This window comes from Malus sylvestris, chromosome 9 (assembly GCF_916048215.2).
Source record: "Malus sylvestris chromosome 9, drMalSylv7.2, whole genome shotgun sequence".
Taxonomy (NCBI): domain Eukaryota; kingdom Viridiplantae; phylum Streptophyta; class Magnoliopsida; order Rosales; family Rosaceae; genus Malus; species Malus sylvestris.
This window is the reverse complement of record NC_062268.1, coordinates 28,106,248-28,128,961: the sequence shown is the minus strand read 5'-3', so window position 1 is coordinate 28,128,961 and position 22,714 is coordinate 28,106,248. Positions and strand designations below refer to the sequence as shown.

General features: G+C 36.5%; 1 long non-coding RNA gene across 1 annotated transcript; it reads right to left on the bottom strand.

The window, feature by feature from the left end:
• Window positions 1–18,824: 18,824 nt before the first annotated feature.
• On the bottom strand, window positions 18,825–19,329 carry LOC126582151 (uncharacterized). The gene is made up of 2 exons (XR_007609284.1): window positions 19,151–19,329; window positions 18,825–18,934 (listed from the first exon to the last, which is right to left on the bottom strand). It is a non-coding gene; the product is annotated as an uncharacterized LOC126582151 (long non-coding RNA).
• Window positions 19,330–22,714: the final 3,385 nt, after the last annotated feature.

The window sequence follows — 22,714 nt, the reverse complement described above, 5'->3', positions numbered from 1 at the left end:
ACTTATTTTATAAATTTAATCATGTGTACGATTTTTCATTTCAGCTAAAAATAACTTCTAGAGATGAATATAATTATGAAGGGAAACAGGGTTTTTCCATGGATAGCAAATGTCGAATTGATGAGACGTATCATTGAACCTGCATGGCTCGTCAGCAAGTATAACCAATGAGCAAGTACGACATTTTCCTTCATCTCTTTTCGAAACAAATATATCAAAATGGTGAAATTCTTGGTTCCATGCAAAGCTGCAGTGATATAGTTTCGTCCCCTATATATTTGGAACAAAGCTGAAACGAAAAATGCCAATAGGGCGATCACCGCGGAGCTTTTGAAGACCAAGATCATCGTCTTTAGATTTGCAGTGAGCATTCAGAGCCACCATGACGCCATTGATGATCTTGACAAGTACACGGTCTGCGAAACTAATACAGATGCTTTCTGGTAATATTACAAACAGTATTAGAATCAACACACTTCTAATGATTGGAACCATTCTTCTTTTCATAGCAATGAAACTTTAGTATAACATATTTCTTATATTAAGATAGTATAGTAACTGAACACACCAAATTATTGTGTAATCCCAAAATATTGTAACTGATGGTACCATAATAAAGACATTAATTGTTTGTTTGGCAATGTAATTATCAACTTTCCTATTGGACTGAAATATATCTACTATAATTTTTTAGGAAAACTAATGAAAAGGGCTTGAAAATTTTGAGTTTTAATGATAAGGACAAAATAAAGGGTAAAGTGAATAGTACCAGGTTTGACTTTTTAGTGTAAAAATGTGGTTTTTCATTAAAGTGAACAGTACCGTGAGTTTTTCGTTAAAACTCCCCAATTTTTATTGTTTTTAACAAACGATATTAGCTTACAATATATATATCTATAATTTTTATTTTTTTTTAACAAACGATATTAGCTTACAATATATATATATATATATATATATATATATATATATATTTACTATTTATTAAAGGGGATGTATTAAATTGAGATATAAATTTATGGATTTTGAAGGAGTTAAATTGATTTCAACAAAATCTATGAATTTCAAAGTAAACTTATATGGATTTTAATAGAGTTTATGAGACTTCAATTGAAGATTTTAATTGATTTAGACGAATTCTGATGGATTTTAATCTTGACCATGAAAGGCATCTGAAGGGTTAAAATTGTGCCACATCATTAATAGTTGCACTAGAATTAACCATTTTTCACTGGTTCGGTCAATAACCTTGTTTTCTTCGCTTTTGATTTTGTTCCAGTGCTCCGCATATACTTGCCATCAGTTTCCATCTCTCATCCACCATATTTCACTCCACGAGATGTCTAATCTCATTTTCAAACTCAGATGTGAAAACCATGGCTTTGTATATATTAGTTAAGTAATTGAAGGTATGAGCGAACTTCTTGATTGTTCGGTTAGGTGGAAGACTCGGATTCAGTTGTGACTAGATGATTAGAGTTGAGAATTGGAGTTGAAGATAAGTACATAAAGATGGATAAATGGGGAGACTGGAGATGAATTTGCTGATTGTGGAGGTAATCACGGCAAGGTGTTATAGGGATGGCAATTCATGTATTCAACCCGATAACCGTGGATAATTGTTAAAGAGGATATCCCGGATTGATTAGGTCAACCATTGTAAATTGTTCATTAGTGATTTATTTCCTTATTTAGCTCTAGTTAGCCTTGATTATAGGCAACTAACTAGGATTGTGATATACACGGTGTGTATAAGAATGTAATCTTGTTTCTGTGAATAATAAGAAATCAATTACAACATATCTAGTTTCTTAAGAATAATCGTCCGAATTGGGAGGAGTGGGGGACGAATATTCTGGTATATTTTTTGGATATGGGAAAACCATTAATATTATTTTGTTACAATTTCAGATATGGTTATAGGCATACCCGATCCGTATTCATCAATGAATCCGCCAGAATAATAATGATATAATATAACATAAATGTGTAATTTATCTGTATATGATATTCACGAGTATTGAAATTATTTGATAATTTTGTTTCGTCTTCATCTCTTAGTGGCTGTTGTATTTGCATTTGTCATCCCTTTTCTTTTTTCCTAGGACCAATTTACCTTAATTTGCTATCATATTTGGTTTATCATGAACACCTCCAGAAAATATTATTATGTTTTTTATGATTTGATTGTGGATATTTATTGAAGGAATTAGTATCTATTAAAATATAATGTGTCAGTTGAACGAATAATTGCTTTGCATTAACAAAGATGGAAATAACTGTTAACCGATGTGTAATCTATTACCTAAATGGGCATGGTTATGGATAATCCTGATGATTAATTTGTGGTTATGGATATGGTTAATTTTCGTGGTTATGGGAATTGATATGCTATTTTCGCCTCCAAACCCGACATTTATCAACCCTAACCATAGGAACATGACAATAAAGATCGTGGTGAACCTGGCGGATATAGTCAGTAAGATGGTAACATGTGATCCAATATCATAGTGAATAGAGTGTTGAGTTTTCACCCATGCATTCGAAGTTCAAAACTCCCCTTTTCCTAAATTATTATAACAGTTTTGAATCATTCCCCTCTCCTTAATAATAATAAATTTTTTAAAAAATGAGAAAAAAGAAAGAAATAAAAATCCATCAAAGTATGTGGCAAGATTTGTTATGGCTTAACTTACACTACAGCATCCTATGAAATCCACCAAAATTCTTTAAAACCAATGATTTTTTTAATACATATGGACTTTTATGAATTCACATGAAATCCGTTTTGAATACATTAGGATTTCTATGAATTTTTATAAGAAATGCGAGCTACATTCCTCATTTCCCTTTCCTTAATTGCCTTGTTCACTCAGTTCAAGCCATATGGAATCAACTTACACTTACATCTATGATTTAATGTTTAGAGAATTTTATTCTTCTCTTTCCAAATACGCCCTAATTAATGTTTCAGATTTTAAACCAACAATTATTACTTTCCTTTTTTATTAAAATTTTATTTTTTAAACATTTCTTAATTGTTCTGGAATTTTTTTTTGTTTTTTGGTTTCAAAATATTCTGTTTTTAAACTATTGCTGGATTTTTTTAGACAATTATTACCTTTCTCATTTGCCTTTCCCCACTTCTCTTTTCCACTCAATTCATGTCTGTGGAATCAACTTACAAATACATTTATGTACTTAATGTGCAGAAAAATTTATTTTCCCTTTTTAATGCCCCTAATTAATGTTCCAGATTTAACTAAACAATTATTGCTTCTCATTTTTATTAAAACATTACTTTTTAAACATTCTAACTTGCTATGGATTTTTTGTTTAAATAAATTATGTTTTTTTTTAGCTCTTGGTGGAGCTGTCTTCCAATTTTATTTTCTTTTAAATAGTTATTGATGTTCTTTATGCATTGCTCTTTTCCTAGAAACTCCACCTATATAAGTTTATCTTACTATGCTAATCTTAAGCATGACTAAAGGAGGAGGAGAAGTGTCATGCCCTGACCCGCAAATAAGGACCATTCACAAGCTAGGGTGTGAGCCATATCTTAACTATAGAAATAAATTCTACAACCAAGATATGGTGGAAAATAAAATAATTTGTAACGATTACACCATACATCATATAACAAAATCTTACATAAAATTTGTTGAATACGCAACGGAATAACAATAGTGCACAAATTAATTCACAGCAAAACTACCAATTAAATAATTGTTAGAATGTAATAATTCTTTCAAATGAAAGTACATGCAAATGAGATGGATGAATGTACTCACTCCCTTCTAATCCCGCTAACACATAACTAAGGCATCCAAGCCTACACGTCCCATACCATGCTTATACCACTTGGCTCCGAATACCTTAAAATATGAGTTAACTCCCGTCCATCCCTTAAACCCAATTTTGATAATTAAATTCTCAATTTCCATTTTATTTATATAGGTACTTCCCTGGACGCCCAATTGCATATCCAAGCCCTTTCCCCAACGCTTGACATATACAAGATTCATTATTTTATATTCAATGCAAACTACAGCCCTTGAATATCCTCACAACTCAAACACTTTAGACAAGTGAGCACTTGACACAACACAACTCTTTTTCTTACTTTGCATGAATGCTCATGTATATATCATGTATCAATAACTACATGCTCTATATAGAATCTGCAATACTAATCAAAATAGTTAGTAGCCCAAATTATATTATATTATCAATAACAAAGTATTGATAACACACAACAATATAATTGAGAAATATTACTTTACCATTTTTCTTCATCTCTCTAGGTGATATTGATCCATAACCCCATTTGGGTTTCATAAAGCAATTCTGTTGGAATATAGCTAGCTCGGTTGCACAAGTCTTAACCCCAACATTGTCGTCGTTCGCCATGGCTCCCATCGGTGAGTGTGACTGGCCAAGCGTAGCAATTGTTGTTGTTGCTTGGTGGTGGTGTTTTCGAGATCAGTGAGGTGATCGAGACAGACTATGTTGGATGCCTTGATCATTTGGGGTATAAAACTCTAGTTGTTTCCAATGGGATTTCGTATCATTACTTCATTTTGATTTGGCTTTGGGTATACTGATGAAACTTTGATCGTTAAGTAGGAGTGCTTTGCATGGCAACGATCTCAAAATATGAATGCATAAACACAAGATTTAAGTGGTTCACCAATTCGGCTACGTCCACTGAGATGGTGTTTTTATTTCAATTTCACTATATATGGAGGATTTACAATACATGATTTTGGCTTAAGGACCTTAACAACATGTCAAGAAAGGTAGAAAGTAATCTTAAAGGGGTGAATGGCTCTTCTTCTTGCTGGCTATGTTGTTGTTGCTGGTGTGGTGTTGTTTCCCCCCATTTCTCTCCTCCCTCTACTTTTATGGATGAAGAAATGGAATCCACAATTAAACCTTCAATGACATATAAATCCTTTGCTACACCTGGACATCTTGTAATTGGAAGCAATAGTATCTAATCATGTTATAATCATTACCATGCATGTGGACAAATACTCAAAAGCCACGTCCAAACTCTAAGGGATATGAATCCTACCTCTCCAATTTTTGTTCCGGGGGGATTGGTTGGGAATCATCACCAATCATTAACTCCTAAATTCCTAATGATTAAAAACTTGCCAACTCACTCTTATTTGGTAAAAATATCAAGCCAATCCCATACAATCACGCTTCTCCAATTCAAACTAAAAATATCTCTAGTTACATATGGACATGAAATAATACTAGCTAGTTTTTGAAATAATTTTATAACAATCATTACATAAAAATAACTTCGCACATACACACACATATAAATAACCTTTTTTTTTTTTAACGACGGGGTATTACAATCTACCCTCCTTAAAATAAATTCCGTCCTCAAAATTTGTAAGACCTTAACCGTTGTATGAGTAAGGTAAATAAATCTAAAAAGACGTAGAAAAATATATAACAAATATTATAATAATAGTTGTAGAACATTAATGAAGTGTTTAGTTTGAGTGGTTGCATGGAGACTACCCTTCCATATAAAGTGGATTGCACTTCTCCAATTTAGGCCTTCCAACTCTAGCATAACACCTCTAAGTGAACATGGTAGGAAAACAAAATTAGTCTTTAACTGAAAATCACATAATAATGAAATCAATACAGAAACATTGATGGTTAAGTAAATCAGAAATGTAACTCACCAATCACCTTACAAATTGGATTCTTATATTCTCATCACACGCCATTGACACTACTACAAAAGGGCCTTATAGTGTCAGTAGGTGGTGTTGGTTTAATATAATATAGTGGCGGACTAGACAGTTACGACACTTATTGAACATAACGTTGGATTTACTGTCGCTTATAAACGTTATAAACATTTAATGTCGCTTTTAAAACGACGTAAACATTTAATGTCGCTTAAAACCGACATACATTTTAATAATTTTTAAATACTAGTGTCGCTTTAAATAAAACATTGTCACTTTAAATAAAACAGTGTCGCTTTTAAGCAACATAAAATATGGGTGTCGTTTCTAGCCGACACTAATTATTGTTTTTAAATATTTTAAAACCTGCGTCGGTTCTGAGGGACATAGATTTTAGTTTTTTAAACATTTTGAAACTAGTGTCAATTGTAAGCGACAGATTGATGGTCTTTATATACTCTCCCCCGTGTTTTCTTCTTCCTCTCTTACATTTTTCTTATTCGTTCTTCCAATTTACAAACCATCCCCGTGTGTTCTCTCTTGCACCTTTCTTATTTGTTCTTCCAACTTCATTTGTTCCTTCTTCACAGCAGTAAGTTTTTCTTACTTGTAATATTTTTATTTTCTCCTCTTATGTTTAATTTTTATTTACAATTTATTTTTGTAGGGAATTTATTTGAGCTGGTTGAGTACATAAAGAATTGATCGACGACGGAATTCTTCTATTATTCAGGTTTTTATCACTAAACTCTTTAATTTTTAAATTGTATGATACACAAGTTTATTTATTTAAAAATTCTAATTTAAGTACTTGGATAAATTTCTACTATTTTTGTTAAATTAATAAATATTTAGTCAAATTAATTAATTTTGTCACTTGAATTGTTATGAGAAAATGGAAATGAATAATATTTATAAGCATTTCTGTTAAATTAACAATATTAAATATAACATGAACTTATAATATTTAGTAATATAAGAATATATTATGTTAAATTAATTTGTTTTGCACTCTAATTGTTATTTTAATTTGTTTTTCTTGTTATTTTGATAACTTTGATAACCTTTGGTTGTTATTTACTAGAATGGATTAGATGAGTATAATTTTGATAACTTTTTGTTGTTATTTTAATTTTTTTTTACTATAATAGGTGTTGAAAAATTAAAAGATTGCAATCGTGGTAGAGTTCGAGGGTTGAAAATAGAAATTGAAAATTCTAATAGTTATGCCTACATGATAGGGATTGAAAGCTTGTAGGCGTCTTAGTGAACATAATATTTTGCCCTCGTAAAGTGGTAAAACATGGACAAGAGTTGGTTGATGATAGCCTGAAATTTGGAAGCGTAGACAGCTGGAATTAATTTGTTTTTGGATCAACCAGTTGCAAATTGTGTTGGTCCTGATAAGTTTAGATGTCCTTGCAAAAGATGTTGTAATCGATATACTTTTCTTAGGAACACTATTGTTGAACATCTCGTATTGTATGATATGGATAATGATTATAAAAATGCTTGGTGGCAACATCATGGCGAGCAAAACATTAGAGAGCAAAATGTGCCAATTGGAGAACAAGAAACCGGAGATGAGGTGATTGGCATGCATGATTTTCTTAATGATGTATTTGTCCAACCATTCATAGAAGAAGGTGTTGGGTCATCTATTGAACCCCCTATTGGGGAAGGGCGTCCAGAAGAGAGGGAGACTTTTTTTAGGTTACTTGAAGAGGCAGATCGAGATTTGTGGCCAGGTTGTAAGGAGTTTAAGAAATTGGAAGCAGTTGTAAGACTGTATCAGATCAAGTGTTTAGCCAGAATGCCATATGAGATCTTCACCACTTTATTGGAGTTAATTAAAAGAATGTTGCCTGAAGGGGATTGTTTGCCTGAATCCTGTTATAAGGCAAAAAAACTTATAAAAGACTTGGGTCTGACGTATATGAAAATTGATGCATGTCCCAATGATTGCATGATATATTGGAAAGATACTTCGAATTTGACCGTGTGCTCGGTTTATAGTAAATCAAGGTATAAAATTACCAAAGCAGAGGATAGCTCAAGAAAAAAGATCGCAAATAAGGTTATGTGGTATTTTCATTTAAAACCACGATTGCAACGATTTTTTATGTCGAAGCATATGGCTAAACATATGAGGTGGCACGCAACTGAATGTCCTAAGGATGAGTTTATGAGACATCCTTCAGATTCTCCAGCATGGAAGCATTTGGATCATTTATATCTGGATTTTGCGTCAGAAATTCGAAATGTCCGATTAGGATGGCCAGTGATGGATTTAATCCTTTTCGGAAAATGAGGAATTACCATAGCACATGGCCTGTGGTGCTTTCGGTTTACAATTTGCCGCCTTGGATATGCATGAAGCAACCAAATTTGTTGTTGTCTTTGTTAATACCAGGACCGCACAGTCCTGGTAAAGAGATTGATGTATACATGTGTCCATTGATTGACGAGTTGAATGAATTGTGGGAGGTGGGCACTCCCACTTATGATGCGTATTCCAACCAAAGTTTTACGATGAAGGCTGTTGTCTTATGAACTATAAGTGATTTTCCAGCTTATGGAATGTTGTCAGGATGGAGTACACATGGCTATAAAGCCTGTCCACATTGCATGCATGATAAATAATCTATTTACTTGCCGGCGAGTCGTAAGATTTGTTATATGGGGCATCAACGTTTTCTTGAAGATAATCATAGGTTTCGAAGACAAACCATAACTTTTAATGGTCGTCGAAAGCATCATAGTGCACCAAGGCAGTGGATGGGTTTACAATGTCTTGAATAACTTTCTACATTGAGATTTAGTTTTGGAAAAGCAAACAAAGATGCTTCAGTTGGGCAATGCAGAAGAAGAACTTCGAGCAATACAAGTAGTAACAATCAGTGGAAGAAGAAATCTATTTTTTATGAACTTCCTTATTGGAGGCATCTATTGATTAGACACAATCTTGATGTTATGCATATCAAGAAGAATATATGTGACAGTGTGGTGGGAATATTGCTAGATATAGAAAAGTTTAAAGATGGATTGGCTGCCCATGCAGATCTTGAATTCTTGAACATAAGACGTAGTCAACACCCACGTAGAGAAGGAAATAGAACATTTCGACCTCCAGCATTGTTCACGTTGAAAAGAGAAGAAAAAATTGCGTTTTGCAAAGTGTTGTCTACTATTCGGGTGCCCGATGGATATTCATCAAATTTGTCGCGATGTGTGCACGTGTATGAACGAACAATGCATGGGTTGAAAAGTCACGATTGCTATGTTTTAATGCAGCAGTTACTCCCGCTTGCAATATGCCTGATTTTGCCAAAAGCTGCTACTATGGTATTATTAGAGTTGAGTGCAATTTTCAGACATTTGTGTAGTAAGGAGTCTGAGGAAGGATTCAAGCAACTGAATTCAAGAATTGCCTTGACATTATGTCAACTTGAAAAAATATTCCCTCCTACATTTTTTTGATATAATGGTGCACCTCCCAGTTCACTTGGTAGATAAAGCAGCTCTTGCAGGGCCTGTTCAATATAAATGGATGTATCCAATTAAACGGTAATGAATAAATTTTTATAAATTTTTTACAATTGTAGTCATAACTTTAATTAATAATTATAAATAATTTGTATTTCGTTTTATAATTGTAGGTATTTGCAAACACTGAAGTGTTATGTTCGTAATAAGGGTCGTCTTGAAGGTTCTATTGCTAAAGCATATTTGGTGGATGAGTGCTTGTCCTTCTGTTCCATGTATCTTAGAGACGTTGAGTCTCGTCGTACTCGTAGAGGCCAAAATGAAGATGATATTGGACGTGGAGTATCAGGTGGGTTATCAATTTTTGACTCGAAAGGATGTTATATGGGTTCAGAAGAAAATGTGGAGCTCGATCTAAATGTTCTTGATCAGTGCCATAAGTACATTCTAAATAATTGTGATGAAGTTAGCCCATTTAGAAGGTAAGACCGTTTAATCATACATCTTAATGTTTTATTGGTTTTCTTAACCTTGAAAAATTAATTATCTAAATTTGGACATAATTGTCTAGGCAACATGAGGAATTCTTGAAAACTAAACATCGTCGAGAAAGGTTAACTATAAACATAAGAATCAAAATTATGGTGGCTTTGTACCTGCAAATGTTCCTGGAGCACTTGGGCAAGTGAATTGTTATGGCAGAGTTGTAGATATATTCGAGATTAAATATTGTGGTCCTACTGAGGTAGGAGATAGGGGCTGAGTTGTGATGTTATTTAAGTGCGAATGGGTTAATAGTGAAAGTCCACGAGGAATGAAGACCGATCAATATGGATTTATTATGGTGAATTTCAATCAATTGGGATTTAAAGAGGATCCTTTCATATTAGCATCACAAGCATTACAAGCATTTTACGTGGATGACACAATTGAAAAAATTGGCACATAGTTGTTTGAACCCAGCCGAGAGATTTATTTGACGTATTGGAGGATAATGATGCAATTGATGATTATGACATACCTAACTTGGATGATCGAATTCTTGATAATGAAAATTTCCATACAAGGGTTGGCATGGAAGAGACTCCTTTCCTTGAATCATTACCGTTGCCCACAGAGCTCGTTAATCATGTCAATGGCGACGACGAGCTAACAGATGATGATGGGAATAAGTATATTAATTATTTTATGTATTAATTAAACCATGTTTCAATTAGTGTGTGATGAAATATTTTCATAAAATTATATTTCTATTTTTTATTAAGGATTATATATGAGTTAAATTTTATTTATTAAAATATTATATAAGATAACATAATTGCTTATTTTTTAACTTTGGGTTAAACTTTTTTTTTTTTTTTTGCTTGTTTCCTATTGCTTTTAGCCGACGGCATATGTCATATGGGTCGGTTTAATTCAAATATTGTGGGCGGGAATTTTCCCCCTTTTTTTGCACAGGGAAATGGATTGGAAAAGTTGTTGAAGTCAACGTCAAAGTTGGCGCCAGTTTTAACCGACGCAACCTCTTATTATTTCGACGCAAAGTTTGCTTATTTCGACGCCACCACTGACATGTCAGGCTCACGTCGGTTTAAACCGACGCAAACTTGTCCTTTTTCAAGGCCACCTACTACGATTGTCATGTCTGTCATGGCCATGTCGGTTTGAACTGACGCAAGCTTTTCCTTCTTTCGACGCTAGACAAATCTGTCAACCTAACGTCAGTTTTATCCGACGCAATGTTACCCTATTTCGACGCCACTGGCCTGTCAGTCAAAAGTGTGTCAGGCCTTTCAGTCAAAACGTTGTCAGGCTAGGTGTATCTAGGGCGTGTCAGAGATAGTGTCGGTTTGAACCAACGCAAAGTCCAATTATTTTGACGCCACTTACTTTTAAGTCAGTTTGTCAAAGATAGCGTCGGTTTTGACCGACATAATGTGTTCATATTTCGACACTAAAATTTTATCCATATTTAAACCTCTTTCTTTCCCATTACTTCCGTGCTTCCATTTCTCTCTCTCGTTTACTCCCTCTCCTTCTCCCATTTCAGCCTTACTCTTTCCCCCATTTCAGCCTTACTTTTTTTCCCATTTCAGCCATATTACTTCTCCTTCCACTAAATTTTGCTATGGATAATTCTGGTGAAGATCAACGTTCTGAGGAACTTCATTTGGAAGAAGAGGAGTTTGAAGCTGGTTCTTTTTTGAATTATTATTAATTTCAATTTTTGTTTTGTGTTTAAACTAGTATTATGCTTAAACTGAAAATGTACATTTGTTTCTTGGTTTTTAATTTGTTTTTTTTTTTTGTGATAATAAGGAACATCTCAACGAAGGTGCGGATCCTCAATTCCCAAATGGACGAAACAGCTCTGTTCGTTTGATTTGTCCGGAAAATGCATTAGTGATAATGCTAGTGCTTTTTCAAAGCATGTAGCAGTGGAGGTTAGAGACGCCCACAATCTCCCGTTGACGAGGGATTGGAGTAAGATTAAGGAAGAAGATAAGGAAGTTTTCTGGAATAGAATAAAGGTATCAATATTTTTATTTTTACTTGAAAGTAGAAGAATAAGTCAAAGATTGTAATAATACTTTATTAGCTTGATTTTTTTTTTATATGGATGTAGGGAAATATTTTTTTTGAAGATGCAGATATAGTTAAAATGCCTATGATCCGCCATATGACGCTTAAAGTTGCAGAGCATGTGCATAAAGAGTATAGAAATAAGTTTAAAAAAAATATTATACTAAAAGAGCAGAAGAGGTGCACAGCCACCCTCCTCCTAAAGTGAATCCTGCACAGTGGGTTGAGTTGGTGGCATATTGGAATAGAGAAAAAACAAGGGTAATCGTTATATGATTTATTTCATTATAACTTTAAATTTGTTAATAAATTTCTATTTTTTTTTGTTCAGGAGGTTGCTGAAAAAAAAACAAGATTAATCAGCAATTAAAAACAATGAACCATACTACTGGTACAAAATCTTTTGCAAGGGTGCCAACAGAATTGGTAAGGATTGTACATTTTGAAGAAATGTTATTAATTTTAAATAATCTATAGTTTTTATAAATTTTATTTTTAATATGAGGTTTGCTTAAAATTGTTTGTATGAAATTTTATTTTTGATAAAGCAGAAGAAGCATGGGAAAGAGACAGATTCTGTAACTTTTTTTCGTGAATGTCACATACGAAAAGATAAAAGTTGGATTGATGAAACATCGAAGCGTACATGGGTAATTGATTTTTTGTGTTAATATTTTTTTTGTTATTAATTTTTCTTATCTATAGCTTATTTTTCTGTTTTACGTCTGTTTGAATTTTTATTTTTAAAAATTGTAATGCAAGGCAACAATGGAGAGCAATTTACAAACTTTGATTGAGTCGGGCCATGAGGATAATGAAGAACTTAGGACTCGGGGTTTATGTTGATACAATGGGTCCTGAGAGTCATAATAGAGTCAGAGGATATGGTCATGGGGTGACTCCTGATATGGTGTCCTATGCATCTTCTTCATCTTCTACATCAAATTCCTCCAGGAGGTCATCTAAGAGTGCAATGGCAGTGCTGATGACTCAAAATAATGAGCTAAGAATGAGGAACGAAAATGATAATAAACAGATTTCGGACCTAGAGGTTAAGATTGAACAATTAGAGAATCAGAAAAATCAATTGTTTGCGTTGTTTCTCCAAAGATTTTAGCCGCAACCACCATATAGCCCGAGAACCCAATAGTCAGGCTAGAGTCAGCCTCCTCCTCCTCAACAGTTGGGCCAAAGTCAGCCTCCCTCTGCATATCTGTATGCTGGCCATAATCAGCAACCTCCATATCCTATGTATCCAATTCCTAAGCAGCCCATGACATACATGCAGCAGCAGCCCATGCCATATATGCAGCAGCTTCCCATATCATACATGCAACAGTCGTTGCCTTATCAAATGCCAGTATATCGACCCGAGATGGCTGCTCCTGCTGGATTTTGTCCTGAAGTTCCAGCTGGGGGGTTTTCTGGAATGCTTGCAAGTGGTGGATTTGATGTGGACTTGACAAGGGTTTTGGGATCAAATGAAAGATCTCAAGGAGGAGAAGGATATGTACCACATTCATGCTCAGATTCGGTTGAGTAGTTTTTTTTGGTTCGCTTTCTTGTCAGATAAATATGACACTTTGATCGTACTATCTTTTTGTTTTTGTATGTTATGTTTGTAATGTTGGATTTAATGTTTGTTATGACGGATGAGTTTTTGTATATTATGTGAAATGTTAGATGTAAAATATTTGTATATTTTGGCACTATTTTTCTTGTTAATTATTTTTATTAATGTTTGTTTTGGCTATACTTGAAATTTATTATTTTGGTTATATAATTTTTTTTTTAGTTACAATTAATTGAAAACAAATGCAGATTTTGGCGTATTTTAATTATTATTAACAAAGGTGGTGTCAGTTAAGACCGTTACTAGTTTGCATATTTTATTTATTTAATTGTTACCTGATGTCGATTAAGGGATATTTTATTTATTTAATATTATCACTATGTCGGTTAAAACTGACAGTAGGCTGGATATGTTATAATTAAATTGCTAATGAACGTCGCTTTAAACCGACGTGGTGTTGAAGTGTACGTCGCTTTAAAGCGACGTTAATATCAGTGTCGCTTTTAACCGACGCTGAGTAGTGGCGGATTAAGGGTAAAAACCGACACTGAAGCCCTTTCGTGACACTAGCATTAGTGTCGCTATTCCAATCCGACATTACATTGTTTTATGTCGGATTTTTGCCAAATTTTCGACAGAAATTGGGTTTATTGTCGGTTTTTGCTTCGCCGGTGATAGCCTATATTGTAGTAGTGTTAAAATTTTATCTCATCACATAGTCCAAAACTATGTAGGAATGAGATATAACTAGCTCATCACACAACCCGTAATTGTATAGGAATGAGAATTATTATCGACATTACCAACTCGTGTAGGAATGAGAATTTCACTTCGCAATGACCATTTTTCTTTCTTTTTTCCTTTGTGAGTACGAATGAATTACATCTGAATTCGTTTCACCATCAAAATTGCATATGAACTTACTAAAAAATATTATATAGTCCGAATAAATTGCAGTAGTTATTATATTTATAAAATCATCAAACAAATAAGCATACTGAAATCAAGAAACACCGTTAAAACACTTCAAGTTTTTGTGAAACAAAACTCAAATTCCAAAAGAAATGAATCACCATTTCCTTATCTTTGCAGTGCAATAATATGAGTCCGAAAGCAAAGTCTAGCTCACAAGAAACTACCCATCTAGGCATAAGTCCCATCCCAACTTACTCCATAAAAATCAAACGTAATACTTTCGAAATCATTACACAGAATGTAAAATTAGAGTCAATGTATTCAACAAACATTTTATCCTAGGTATCTAATCCCTAAGCTCTGATACCATTTGTCACACCTCGATCCGTAAATAAGGACCATTCAAGAGCTAGGGTGTGAGCCATATCTTACCCATAGAAATACATTCTACAACCAATAAATGGTGGAAAATAAAATAATTTGTAACGATTACACCACACATCATATAACAAAATCTTACATAAAATTTATCGAATATGCAGCCAAATAACAATAGTGCACAAATTAATTCACAATAAAAACTACCAATTAAATAATAGGTAGAATGTAATAATTCTTTCATTCAAGGCAAACTTCAACCCTTGAATATCCTCACAACTCAAACACTTTACACAAGTGAGCACTTGACGCAGCACAACTCTTTTTCTTGCTTTACATAAATGCTCATGTATATACCATGTATCAATAATTACATGCTCTATATAGAATCTGCAATACTAATCAAAATAGTTAGTAGCCAAAATTATACTGTATTATCAATAACAAAGTATTGATAACACACAACAATATAATTGAGAAATATTACTTTACCATTTTACTTCATCCCTCTCTAGGTGATATTGATGCATAACCCCATTTGGGGTTTCGTAGAGCAATTCTGTTGGAATATAGCTTGCTCGGTTGCACGAGTCTTAACCCCAACATCGTCGTCGTTCGCCATAGCTCCCATTGGTGAGTGTGACTGGCCAAGCGTAGCAGTTGTTGTTGCTTCTTGGTGGTGGCGTTTCCGATACTAGTGAGGTGATCGAGACAGACTATGTTGGATGCCTTGATCATTTGGGGTATAAAACTCTAGTTGTTTCCAGTTGTCTATTAATGGGATTTCATATCATTACTTCATTTTGATCTGGCTTTGGGTGTATTGATGAAGCTTTGATAGTTGAGTATGAGTGCTTTACTTGACAACTATCTCAAAATGTGAATTCATAAACATAAGATTTAAGTGGTTTGCCAATTCGGCTATGTCCATAGAGATGGTGTTTGTCTTTCAATTTCACTATATATGGAAGATTTACAATACATGATTTTAGCTTAAGGGCAAAGGATCTCGAAAACTCAAGTTCTAAGCTTTTGTATTCGGGACAAATAGACCGAGAAATGATGTTGGCACCACCGTGGATAACTCTAACAAAAGATGTTGTAGATATTAAGAGGGTTGAGGATAAATTATAGCAATCAAGATTGTGACAGGACAAGAACTCGTTAATCTGATTAGTGTGCGTGCACTTCAAGTGGGTTGGATAGGAGCCTAAGAACAAATTTTGGGAAGATTATGAGCGGAATTAGAGGTTCCCATGGTGCCCATGGTTTTGAGAGAGAAATGAGGAGGGAGAAGCCATTTTGGATTTTGCAATGGCATACAATCTCTTTTTTACCAATACCTTTTTTAAGAAGAGAGACGATCATGTTATCACCTACAAGAGTGGGTCATCAAAAACACAAATAGATTTCTTTTTAATGAGGAATCTTGGTCGTGGAAGGAGGAGGTACATGAAAAGTTTAAAGCTATGGAGGAATGTTGTAAAGCCTTATACATGATAGAACTGATGAAAACTGTGAGACGTATAAAATAGCGAAGAAGAAGACGAAGAGAACTGTGAGAGAATTGAAGCTAGCGGCTTTTGAAGATATTGTGTAAGCGATTAGATACCAAAGAAGAAGAGTTGAATATCTATAAACTGACTAGAGCAAGGGAAAGGAAGACAATAGACTTGAACCAAGTAAGGTACATCAAGGATGAGAATGAAAATGTTCTAGCTACGAAGAATGCAATAAAAGACAGATGGATAACTTATTTTCATAACCTTTTCAATAAAGAACATGATAGGAGTACTTCTTTGGGTGAGTTGAGTAACTAGGAAGAGTATAAAATTGCTCTTTCTACTGTTGAATCAAGAAAAAGGAAGTGGTTGTAACTTGGAAAAACCTGAAGCATAGTAAAGCAGTGGGTCTGACGATATACCGATCAATGTATGGAAGGTCTTCGAAGAGATAGGTATAACATAGCTCACAAACTGTCTATAAGATTTTGAAAACATAGAAGTTGCCAAATGAGTGGCAAAAAAGCACTTTGGTACGTATATACAAGAATATGGGCGATGGCGATGTGCAAAATTGCATGAATTATAGGGTATTAAGTTACGAGTCATAGAATGAAGCTTTGAGAGAGAATAATTGAGCATAGACTGAGGCAAGAGACACAAGTCTCAGGCAATCAATTATAGGACGGCAATAAGGCCGGCGATGCTGTATGGCACAGAATGTTGGGCGGTGAAGCATCAACACGTACACAAAATGGGTGTAACGGAGATGAGGATGCTTCGTTGGATGTGTGGGCACACGAGAAAGGATAAGATTAGGAATGAGGATATCCGGGGTAAAGTAGGAGTAGCCGAAATTGAAGGAAAGATGAGAGAAAATCGGTTACGGTGGTTTGGACATGTGCAAAGAAGGCCTACTGACGCTCCGATTAGAAGATGCGACTATGGGACAGAGGTTCAGGGCCGAAGGGGTAGAGGAAGACCTAGGAAAACTTTGGAAGAGACTCTAAGAAAAGACTTAGAGTACTTGGATCTAACGAAGGACATGACACAGGACCGAGCACAATGGCGTTCTAAGATTCATATAGCCGATCCCACTCAGTGACTTGGATTTTCCAAGTCTCCAACCGAGAAGTTTTCCTTACTCAGGAAATTAAGGGAACACTACCTCAACCTACATGCTCCACTCACAAAGCTTCAACAAAAGAAAATTCAAAGAACTTAGCGAAGAAGGCTTTGGTGTATTTAACACAATACGTTGAAATGAAAGAAAGCTTATTTATTGATATCCCCGATAAGCTACAAATATGTACATATACATAAGTCAAAATAAACAAACAAGAGGGAGCCTTCACAAAGGTTGCTTAGGAGAAGTCTCAGCAGTCGGTAGAGCCCCAGAAAGAGAAGGCACCGGAGGGGGATCATTCGGAGCCTCAGTACTGGACAGAACCCTAGAAGGAGGAGGCATCAGAGGTTGATCATTTGGAGCTTCATTACGCGGTACAGCCCTAGAAGACGAAGGCAATAAATGCCTTTGGAATAAACCCACAAATCTCTGATGATCAAGTAAAACCTGACCATCAGATTCCTTCATCTGGTCAAGCTTCCTCTTCATGTTTGTAGCATAGTCATGTGCGAGCCGGTGCAACTGTTTATTCTCATGCTTGAGCCCTCTAATCTCCTGTTTGAGACTCATCACTTCAGCCGCCAATGATTCAACTTGGCGGGTTCGAGCAAATAGGCGTTGGGCCATATTAGACACAGAACCTGCACACTGAACACTGAGAGCCAGAGAATCCTTAACAGCTAACTCATCAGACCGTTTGGAAAGCAGTCTGTTATCTTTGGGAGTGAGAAGGTTCCTGGCCACCACCGCAGCGGTCATATCATTCTTCATCACGGAATCCCCAATGGTAAGAGGACCAGTAGGGGAGACGAATGATGGACGCCATATGTTGTCAGGAGAAGGCGGGGCTGCCTCTTCAACAAGGTTCAAGTCAAAACGACGGTCGGAGGGGCCAGACATTTTCAAAGGTGTTGAAGAGAGAAGAGGTCGGACAAATCAAGATCTTAGAAGTGCAAGAATGGAGCTTCTACTGGTGGAGATTCAAGTGTGCTTTGGAACTTAATGCCAGCCCCTATAAAAATCTGCACTCGACGGAGCTTTAGAAATCGAAGAGGCGCCTGCTCAGAAATCGAAGAGGCGTTTGCTTTCTCAAAAGCAAGGCTGCTCAGATACCACGAGGGTCGATCTCAGAAATCGAAGAGGCGTTTGCTTTCTCAAAAGCTGGGCTGCACAAAGACGACGAAGGCCGATCTCAGAAATCGAAGAGGCGCTTGCTTTCTCAAAAGCTGGGCTGCTCAGAGACCACGAGGGCCGATCTCAGAAATCGAAGAGGCACCTACTTTTCCAGCCTTGTCAGCACCTGTCACACGCACACTCAGCTTTGCGGAAATTATGGGCATTCGGTCGAAGACTTCTGGTGAAGTAGAAAGCACATGAGTTTTACTGTTCAATCACCCACTTCCCACACGCAACAGTAGCTCATGGGTACCACAGATAACTTTGCCAAAGTTCTCTGCCAAAGTTGAACACGTGAAGCTTGCAGCTCCCACTACATCGCTCTGACCAAGAAGGGTAAAAGAATAGCAAAGAAACAACACTAACAAAGTTTAGACACATAAATTTTGAAGGTCTAGCTACCATATTATTACCCACAAGGGTAAAGGAACAGTACCACTGCTGGATAATTGGAAAGTCCCTGTGTGTCAACCTCTGTGCTTCATGGCAAGGTAGACTAGCAAACATGCCCAACCTTTAATCACATTCGAGAAAACACTCCCAACAAGATTGCTTGCTCCAAAATCGAAGAGGCACCGTCCTCCGAATCTCGAGAGCCAGACTCCCAAAATGACTACTTTCTCAAAAATCGAAGAGGGTAAAGGAACAGTACCATTGCTGGATAATTGGAAAGTCCCTGTGTGTCAACCTCTGTGCTTCGTGGCAAGATAGACTAGCAAACATGCCCAACCTTTACTCACATTCGAGAAAACACTCCCAACAAGATTGCTTGCTCCAAAATCGAAGAGGCACCGCCCTCCGAATCTCGAGAGCCAGACTCCCAACATGATTACTTTCTCAAAAATCGAAGAGACACCGCTCTCCGAATCTCAAGAACCAGACCCCCAGCATGATTGCTTTCTCAAAAATCGAAGAGGCATCGTTCTCTGAATCTCGAGAGCCAGATCCCCGATAGGATTGCTTGTTCGAAAACCGAAGAGGCAACACTTTCCCAACTTCAAGAGCCGGATCTCCTTGGATAAAGCTGTCTGTAATCTTCACACGCAACATCAGCTTTCCAGATACCACAAACCACTTTTTCAAAGTGCTCTGACAGCGTTAAAACATTTGAAGCTGACAGCTCCCACTACCGTGCTATGACCAAGTAGGGTAAAGGAATAGCATTACTACTTGTTGTTAAGGAGACTCCTATATATGTCGACCTCCATCCCCAACGGACAGGCAGACCTGCAAAAATGCTCAACCCTTCCTCATATCTGAGAGGGCACTCCCAACAAAGCCTTTCGAAATATTCAGCTTTCTTTCCCCCCGATAATCCCTCTGCAAACAAGCTATACTAGAGCAAGAATATCTCATATCATCAGGGTTAAAAGCAAGAGTATCCCATATCATGCTTTTTCCCTGTCTTTTCCTTGGACCTTGTTCTTACCTACAAGACAAGGAGAAAGAGAGCAATCAGTCAGTACTTGGAATCAAGCTTCCAGCCAGGAACTGACTGCCTGGAACCCCTTACCTGATTACTTACCTGACATTGCTCTCGAGTACTCATCTTCAACATCTTATGCTTCCAGGGAAGATACCGCATCTGCCTGAGGAACAGATAGGGCAAGGGAGAAGGATACAAGGAAGCATGTGGAGACAAGCGTAACAGCACACGTGCCGATACATCCATTACTCTGTCAAAGCAAAAGTATCCCATATCAGCAGGGTCGAAAGTACTCTAGATTTGATGGACTTGTTTTGACCCTCAAATTCTTCAGTCGGCCTTATACTCTGGAGGAAACCAGAAAACCCTCCAGCTCAGTTCAAGAATAAGCCTGTGGAAAGTTACTTCTTCAAAAGCAAAAGTATCCCATATCATCTCTTCTCATTTTCTTCTCTTTATCCTTCATGCTGCCTGCAAGATAGGGAGACTGTGAACAATCAGCCGGAGCTATGATTGCTTACCTTGTCTGTCACCTCTTTCAGCAGATCCCCTAGCTCGGCGACTTGGGGGACTCCTACTACATGGTTTGTATCGCGCTTGACCAAGCCTGAAACTACAAGTAAGCTTCAAGTGAAATTGATACATTACCTTGTGCATCTCCACCAGTTAAAGATACCACCCCGGGATGGAGAAAGAGTACTTCCCGAGAAGATGCCCCATCTACCTATGAGACAGATAAGGCACGTCAAGACGATACCACACTCCGATACTTAGAAATTTCGTGATTACGAGATCATTCTCCCACAATATTTCCTAATGTCTTTTGTACTAAATTTTAATTCACTTGTACTCACTAAAGGAGAGCTTGAACCTATGTACTTGTGTAAACCCTTCACAATGCCAATCTGGGTGAACCACGTACATCTTGTGTTCGCTTTCCTATCTCTATCCATTTATATACTTATCCATACTAATGACCGGAGCAATCTAGCGAAGATCACAAAAAGCGACCGTTTTCGCTACCTAAGATCTATCGTGCAAGAGAACGGAGAATTAGATGGAGATCTCAACCATAGAATACAAGCTGGATGGATGAAGTGTAAGAGTGCATCCGGCGTGTTGTGTGACCGTCATAGGTCACTGAAGCTCAAGGGAAAATTTTATAGGACGGCAATAAGGCCAGCAATGTTGTATGACACAGAATGTTGGGCGGTGAAGCATCAACACGTACAAAAAATGGGTGTGGCGGAGATGAGGATGCTTCGTGGGATGTGTGGGCACACGAGAAAGGATAAGATTGGGAATGAAGATATCCGAGGTAAAGTAGGAGTAGCCGAAATTGAAGGAAAGATGAGAGAAAATCGGTTCCGGTGATTTGGACATGTGCAAAGAAGGCCTACTGACGCTCCGGTTCGAAGATGTCACTACTGGACAGAGGTTCAGGGCCGAAGGGGTAGAGGAAGACCTAGGAAAACTTTGGAAGAGACTCTAAGAAAAGACTTAGAGTACTTGGATCTAACGGAGGACATGACACAAAACCGAGCGCAATGGCGTTCTAGGATTCATATAGCCGACCCCACTTAGTGGGAAAAGGCTTTGTTGTTGTTGTTGTTGTTGTTGTTGTTGTTGTCGAGGTGCTCAACTATGGAGGCAATCTATCTCTTGTGGAGATCGATGCAACAATACAAATATATGTGAGGGGTTACACTTTTCGAAAATGTTTTACAAAACTTTATTTTTATAGGCACACTTTTGTTTTCCTCCCCACCAGGACTTGGTAGCAATGCTTTTGTGACGAGGATTTCTAACAATCACTAACATGTATGAGGTTTCCCCTTTTGGTATAATCATTCTTTACTTTAATACTGCAATTTAAGGGTTCAACCTGCTCACATGCGCACTATGGGATTAGTTGCTTCAAGTTTTAAATTAATATCACTTTCCACATCACCGTCACTTTATGACTTCGTCACCTTCTAAGTATCGGCCAACACAGCTTGATTAGAGTGTCCAACTGGACATTCCAGGCATGGTATGTCTTGAAGCCTCAATGTGGTCACCAAGGAAATTTATGATTGAAAAAAGTAGTGTTAATTTGGTCATGCTTCAAGTCCTCATCATGCTTCAAGTCCTCACTTTCACTATACAAACAAAAACAACTAACATAAGAGAGCTTATCACCAATTCATTACAAACCATGTCATGATTTCTATAAGAGGACAAATTATTCTATGCCATGGTTTCTTAATGTAAATAGGTTGTAAGTAGATTTTCACATGTATGCAAAATGGTCTAGCCCATCGAATATATGTAAAACTCGCAGCACTGCGCAACTAAGCACTCTTGCTAATCATAACTATATTAGTCTTCGTAATGTACTCCTAACCAATATAGCCTCTGTCATTCATGTCAATATCAGCAACACAAATTTGTTTTCTTTCTAAAACGGCTAACTTCCCAAGATTACATTAAGGGGCTGCCCCTATCCCTATTTGTCGGCAACTATGAAACTACCTAGTTAGTGAAAACAAGAAAAAGAAACAGAAGCGGAAGTGATTTTCGCTCCCCTTTTGTCCTCTTGCACTCTTCAGTTTGTTTATGTTCGTTGATTCTGCCTTGATTGACTCAAGTCGATACTAAAGCGAGAAAAAAGGGAGTGCATGAGGGTAAACGAGGTGTAGAAATTACTTCATAACAAAAAATGCAGAAAAAGAGGAAATCTGCCTTAGTCACTATGGTATACAACCATGTGTGATGAGAGAGAGCGACATGGTTGTACAAAACCGGTGACACCCAAGAATTGCATGTAGAGCAGAAAGAAGACGC